Below are 7633 nucleotides of genomic sequence, written 5' to 3' on the forward strand. Positions count from 1 at the left end.
GATGACAACCCTTTAGGGAATTATTTTAGGTGGAACAAAGATCATCCACCTGGGTTGGTCATAGGTGACCCTTCTGCTCCTTGAAAAACACGTGGTCAAATGATTAATGAATTCTTGCATGCAGCTTTCATATCTCAGGTAGAGCCAAAGAAGATAGATGAAGCTCTATCAGATGCCAGCTGGATTGAAGCTATGCAAAAAGAGTTGAATCAATTCACCCGCAACAATGTTTGGCATCTAGTTCCTCGACCGAAAAATCAAAATGTGATTGGAACTAGATGGGTGTTTCGTAACAAGCTCGATGAACATGACACTGTTGTGCGTAACAAAGCTCGACTTGTTGCACAAGGATTCAGACAAGAAGAAGGCATAGACTTTGAGGAATCGTTCGCGCCAGTTGCAAGACTAGAAGCAATCCGCATCTTTCTTGCCTATGCAGCTTTCAAGGACTTTAAAGTTTATCAAATGGATGTCAAGTCTGCATTCCTCAATGGTCTACTTCAAGAAGAGGTGTACGTTGAACAACCACCAGGTTTTGTCAATCCTACTCATCCTCAATATATCTATAAACTTGACAAAGCCCTCTATGGATTAAAACAAGCACCGCGTGCATGGTATGATACATTACTAAAATTTTTACTGGAACATGATTTCCAAATTGGAACGGTCGATAAGACCTTGTTTAAATTTGTAAAAGGTGATCATGTGTTACTAGTACAAATTTATGTTGATGACATTATATTTGGGTCAACTAACCCCAAGTTGTGCTCAAAGTTCTCTAAGATGATGCAGGAGAAATTTGAAATGAGCATGATGGGCGAACTAAATTTCTTTCTTGGATTGCAAGTGAAGCAACTTGAAACTGGAATATTTATCAATCAATCCAAGTATGCCAAGGAATTGGTAAAGAAGTTTGGAATGGAACAGTGCTCAACTGTATCTACCCCCATAAGTACATCAATCAAGCTTGATAAAGATGAAGGGGGAATCCCGGTCGAGGTAACAATGTATCGAGGCCTTATTGGCTCATTGCTTTATTTGACTGCCAGTCGACCGGATATCATGTATTCAGTTTGTTTATGTGCTAGATTTCAAGCAGCACCTAAGCAATCTCATTTCATTGCCGCCAAACGAATAATTAAATATATTAAAGGAACTACTAATGTGGGTCTTTGGTATCCCAAAGATTCAAATCTTAATCTTATTGGCTATTCAGATGCAGATTATGCAGGTTGTAGAATAGATCGCAAAAGTACAAGTGGCACATGTCAATTCCTTGGAGATAGACTAATTTCGTGGTCAAGTAAGAAGCAGACATCAATTGCTACCTCGACAGCCGAAGCAGAATACCTTGCTGCTGGCAGCTGTTGTGCTCAAATACTATGGATTCAACAGCAACTTAATAATTATGGAATCCGGTCGAGTGAAGCTCCAATCTACTGTGACAATACAAGTGCCATAGCCATCACTCACAATCTAGTGATGCACTCTAGAACAAAGCACATTGATGTCAGGCATCACTTTATCCGAGATCATGTCTTAAAGAAGGAAATCAGGCTGGAATACATCTCCACCGATCAGCAAGCAGCAGACATATTCACCAAGCCTTTACCGGACGCTAAGTTTTCATATTTTCGAAATATTCTTGGCTTAGTAGATCTAAGTTAGTATGCATGTTTTTAGGGGGAATGATTGCTAGTATGACGTTAATAGCTTATCTGTTACATTGCCATAAATATTGGCATATCATCCGCCTTTAGCTAGCCTCTGACAGGCTCCGTACTAGCAGCTTTGTGCTTTGAACCAAATGACATTAATTGGGCGCGGTGATTATACTCTTCAAAACTTTTTGAATTTCAAAAATACTTTTCATGACGTCATCCTATGGCCCATAGGTTCCTATATATACTTCTTTACACTCGAATATCAACCTTTCACCGTTGCTAAAGCTTTCATATTGCATTAAAAGTTCTATCGTATTACTATCAAGCTTTTGCTTACTCTCTGCTCGAGTTCTTATCTACAGCTATCATGTCTATCCAGAAGACTTGCCTTGCAATCAACTTTGATTCCGTTATTGAGGCAAACAATGCAGGAATCACTGAGGTCTTCACCATGCTTGAAGCCTCTGGACTGAAGAAGTTTTTGGGAAGCAGCGCCATTTGCGATTTGCCCGTCTTGAAGGAGTTCTTTGCAACCGCTCAAATCGAGCATGGGACTGTCAAATGCTTGATCCGGACAGAGTCCTACTCCTTCAATCAAAAGTTCTTCGCCAGCACATTTGATCTGCCCTCCAGGGGTTTGACAAAATGCGCGGATCTTCCCGATGGTAACTGCTCATATTGGTTGAAGGAATTCTCAACCACTGATGCTCCGATCAAACTGCCGGCTCAGAAGACATCTCTTAAAGCTCCATTCAGGCTATTGACCAACATCGTGGCCAAGAATCTTCTTGCCAAGGCTGGATCGTACGACAAGGTGACGATGGAGAAATTCCAATACATGGCTTGTATCGCCTCCAAAATCAACATCAACTGGTCAGACATATTGTTCACTACTTTATGTGAAATGATCAGGGGAAAAGGGCAATCCGAGGGATTTGCTCTGCAAATTTGCCACATCTTGAGTGTCCTTGGAGTAGACTTCTCCAAGACTGAGCCTCTGCATCCCACCAAATGGCTCAACAAGTCTACAATCTTCAAGTTTCTGAACAAGAAAGAGGTTGCGATCGACACTCTGCCTTCAACCGCAAGTGTTGTTGCTGTCACTCAACCGCTTTCAACAGTTCCGGTAGCGGCCAAACCAGCCCATACCAAGAAATCTGCCAAGCGTCAACTTATCATAGAGTCTGACTCTGAAGACGAATCACGTGAGAACGTTCCACTGATTCAAGCCTTCAGCAAGTCATCTCCTTCTGTCTCCAAAGCAGCCGTGTCATCCACGCCTGCAGGCGAGAAGAAGAGGCAGCACAAGAAGTTAAAGTCCCTTTCTGGACTTGCTCCTACCGTTTCAACACCAATTCTGCCAACGGTTGAGACTACTACCACTGCTGCTACTACTGCTCCACGTCCTACCAAGGGTGTGATAATCAGGGAAGGTGCCTCATCAACTCCAAAGGTCACTCTCACTGATCCCAAGGACAAAGGGAAAGGTGTGATGATCTACTCACCTAAGGCTCAACCAGCAGCTACTGTAGAGCTCAACTTGATCATCTCTCACGTTCTCCGCACTGTCAAGCGTCACCTACAACGCTTTGACAGATGGCATCATTCCCGTACTCACCTGACGCTTGCTCAAATATTTCCTAAGTGGAAAGCTCTGAATGTTATTGAGCAAAAGATGCTTCTTTTTGCTGATACTGAAGACATCGTGGAGGCTCTGGGAAGAAGACAGCTCATCGACTTGAAGCTTCGAGGAAGCCTGTTATCTCTGCTGATTAATGAGCGTGTCAAGAACTTCAAATCCAAGAGTCCTACCGCCGCCGATGACTTTGTGATTTTGACTGGACTACAGAATAGTCTACGTCAAATCACTCAACTACTTCAGCACTTCCAAGCTCTTAACAACGTCAAAACGACAGCTTCAGCAGCTTGTTTACAGGCTTATGGACTGGAAGCACAGGTGATGATGAAGACTTTTCTTACCCAAGATTAGGGTGAATAAGACGTCTCTGCTCTTACTCTTTCAGATGGGATTCTGACCGGTCTCATCACTGCTGACCTGTTTCAGTCATCCGCTCTAGGATCGATTGTGGGAGCATCTTCATCGGTCGAACCCGCCTCAACTGCAGTCCAAGCAGTAACTCAACCGGAAGCAGCTGTGACTGCTCACTCATCTTCAGCAGCGACCGCTCACACCTCTCCCAGTCGTCCACAAGATTCTTTCGAAGTGATTGCACAAGAGATTCCTGTCACCTCTGTGACAGAGGCTCCTTGCAGCAGTGAAGCAGTAGTGCCCCCAACAGAGATACCAAGCACTATTGTATCACTTGCACCTCCAGAACAGCCAGTGACTGATGCTGACCCAGCACTTCAACCGTCTCCATCTACTGAAAAGTTTGTGGAAGATCTCATAATGGATGAACCGAGTGCTGATCCTGCTACTCCACCAACCATCTTGGCTGCAGTCGAGACTCTTACATCTCCAACTGTACCACTATTGGAAGGTCCATCAGCTAGCTCCCCAGCCAGATCACCAGCACCACATCATCTTGAGTCTGGCCCGGTTTCACCAAGGAATGACACACAGAGCCAAATGCTTCAGACTGATGACTCATTAATTGAAGCCATGGCCGCAGCTCTGGATCACACTTTGATAAATAGGCTTCATGAGCTCATGCAAACAGTTCGATCCTTTTCACAAGACATCACAAACTCATCCTTATCGGTTGACAATTCACGCCAGACGATGATTCGGCATTTTGAGACCGTGTCTCGAGATCTTGCTCATCTGTCCAAAGAGATCACTGCCCATCATCGCACTCAAATCAAAACGCTCTCTACCGTCTCCGAACAAGTTGTCTGGTCCGAAAACCGCCTTCATAGGCAGTTGAATGATCGGATGGACACTATGCAAGCTACTCTACTTGCTCAACTAGATGCAAAAATTGATACTATGCAAGCCTGCCTTGGCACTCAACTCACTGAGATCATCCTTCGACTCAACCAAGGTGATGCCAAAAAGGGGGAAGAAGAGCAACGAAGAGCAGCAGAGGCAAGAAGACGTGAGGAAAAAGCCGACAGAAGAAGAAGAGAAGGCGATAGGTCAGGAGGAGCCAGTTGGTTCAAAAGATGAACAACTTGTCTCTTCTTTACTTATCGCAGCTGTATCTCATTTTGTTTTTCTTCAGTAGGTGTAATAAGAATGCTTATTGTAATTAATGAAATTCATTCTCTCAATGAAGTTCATTTTAATGCTTTCATAGTGTTTTTGGAGCACTTAAGTTTTGTCATCACCAAAAAGGGGGAAATTGTTGAATCCGACATTTTGGTGATAACAAACAAAAACTCATTGTATAGGAATGTGCTGCCAATCTTTTGTATTTCAGGAATATACTACAACTCCTACCGCAACCGTCTAAACCCTTCAAGTTATCTACCGGAAGCTTGTCAACCGCCTTTGTCTCTCGACCGGTTGCAGTCACAAGCCTATCGACTGGTTATTCAAACCAGCAGAGGATAAATCTATCTACCGGTAGAATGCCAACTGCTTATCAAGATATCTCAAGACAAGTACTTATGACAAGACGTTCATTGCAAAATCTTTATCAAAAGCAGAACCGGCGTATCAGAAGATCTGTTGACTCTTGCATCGAGACAACAGGTTGCACTAAAATGGCAAAAACGCAGAATGGCTACAGATAAAGCATTCGACCGTTTATACCAGTTTTGGACCCTGGAAGCTGTCTGCATTTAAAGAAGTGTACGATCTTCATGCAGAATCATCAATGCATTTATGAAGCATTAAATGTGCATTCAATGCAGCATCAGAACGTTCAAAATAAAGACGTTGATGATTGACCTATATAAAGGGAAGATTGCTCAAGAAGTGTAGAGTAGACAAGCAACTCGAAAAATCTCAATCAACTCAATCACTTGAATACTATCAGAAGTCCTCATCTGATACACTGTAGCAATACTTGAGCACACTTACAAGATCATTCACTTGCTGCTCAAATAAACTCTCGCCTACAGTTTACATATCTGATCTTCAAGGATCATCCTAGGGTTTCCAAGCCTCTCGACCGCTCTGCAGTTTGAGAAGCTCAACCGGACTGTACTCATTATTGAAGAGACTTGAAGCTACTCTGAAAGCTTCCACCAGTCTGATAAGAACTGAGAATCTTATCTGTGTAAATCTAGGAGTTTCGGATTAGGCATTGGATAAGTCCTAAGTCTGAAGTGGGTGTATTGCAAGACGTTGTAATAACCAAAGTCTTCTAGTGAATTCCTTCCTAAGTGGAAGAAGGGGAGACGTAGAAGGATTAAGCCTTCGAACTTCCATAAATCGTGCCTTAGTCTTTACTGCTATTTATCTTATATATTGCTCATACATTGTGTTATAAACTTTGCATCACTAAAACCTCTGAACTATTTCCGCACTATTTAAGTTGTTCAAACCGTTTTAGAAGTTGAGAAAACAGATTAAGTGAACTAAACTTTACTTAATCATTTTGAAAAGAAAGAAGAAAAGTTTCAGAGTGTATTCACCCCCCCTCTACCCTCTGAACCGATCCCAACAAACTCTGATACAAAAATTTACATAATATGAATCACATTTAATTGCAAAAATTTTGAAACAAATGTATTCTTGACGGTTTAACAAATTAAAAATTGTTACATTTAAATAAGTATTTATATTTTTAATTTGATTTCTTGTACAATCATCAATTTTTTAATGTATCAAACTACTAAAATTATAATCACTATTATAAAAAAATTTAAAAATAATATATATGTTAGTATGTCACAAATATATAATTAGATTAATTTAACTATTTCAATTTTAACTTTAATAGAACGTGGAGTTTTAGATGTTAAATTTTTAATTAAATATGGAAGATTTATGTTTTATCATTTATTCATTGTATTACAATTATGCATATTTTGTTCAAAATTTCATAATAAATTTAATCACTACTTAGTTTGAAATTGTATATAAAAAAATTCGAGTATAATAATTTATCTAAATATAATAGACATGTAAATAAAAAAATTACATATTATTTTAATTTTTAATCTAAATGTTAAATATTTTCTTTGCAGTGATTAAAGTTTTAATTTTAATATTTTAAATATTGAAAAACTTTGAAACAATTGTTTTTAACTTTTACATAATTTAATATAAACCATATGTTAAATTTTTTTATTTTAAATTTATTTATAAGAAATTCAGTTTCTTTTTTCAAAATTTTAATAAACTTTTCTCAATGATATGAGTCCAAAATTAATTTTTATATTATTATGTATATATATATATATTAAATTTTTTAATAATCAATTATTACATAATCTTAATTCGCCCCCCTCACTTGAAAATCCTAGCTCTGTCTCCGCCCGCAGTCTCTATGTCAGGTTTTTGTATTTAGAGCTCCCACATTTTAAATTTACAATTATTCTGATATTGTGTAATGTATAGTTTTTTTTTCTAGCCTTCTATCGACTCTTGCTAATTGGGAAGGTGAACATTCTCATTTTATCCTCTTTTATTATTCTTTGGAGCTTTGTTGGGAGTACCTGGGTAATTCTCAAACCTCTATCATGCTTTAGCGCTTTCGTGGCCTAGAGATGAGCTGCACAATTTTGTTCTCTATAAATATGCTTCACTTGTACTTCCCATTCTCTATTCATCATAGATATGCACAAGGTTATCAGATTTAGTAGAGGAGAGAGAGGTAACACGTAGTTATTTAACCACTTAATTTCCATCTCTGAATCCATCTCGAGAATCACCTTGTTGTATCCTTTATCCCAGGTTATTTCCAAACCTTTGTACACAGCCCATAATTTGGCTTCATCAATTGAGCATGATCCGATGTTTTGTGTGAATCCTAATATAAAGTATCCAAATTCATCCCGTAAAATTCCTCCTCCACCTGTCTGTTTTCCTTGTTGTTACAACTTCCATCCACGTT

This window comes from Henckelia pumila, chromosome 4 (assembly GCF_033568475.1).
Source record: "Henckelia pumila isolate YLH828 chromosome 4, ASM3356847v2, whole genome shotgun sequence".
NCBI classification, from domain to species: domain Eukaryota; kingdom Viridiplantae; phylum Streptophyta; class Magnoliopsida; order Lamiales; family Gesneriaceae; genus Henckelia; species Henckelia pumila.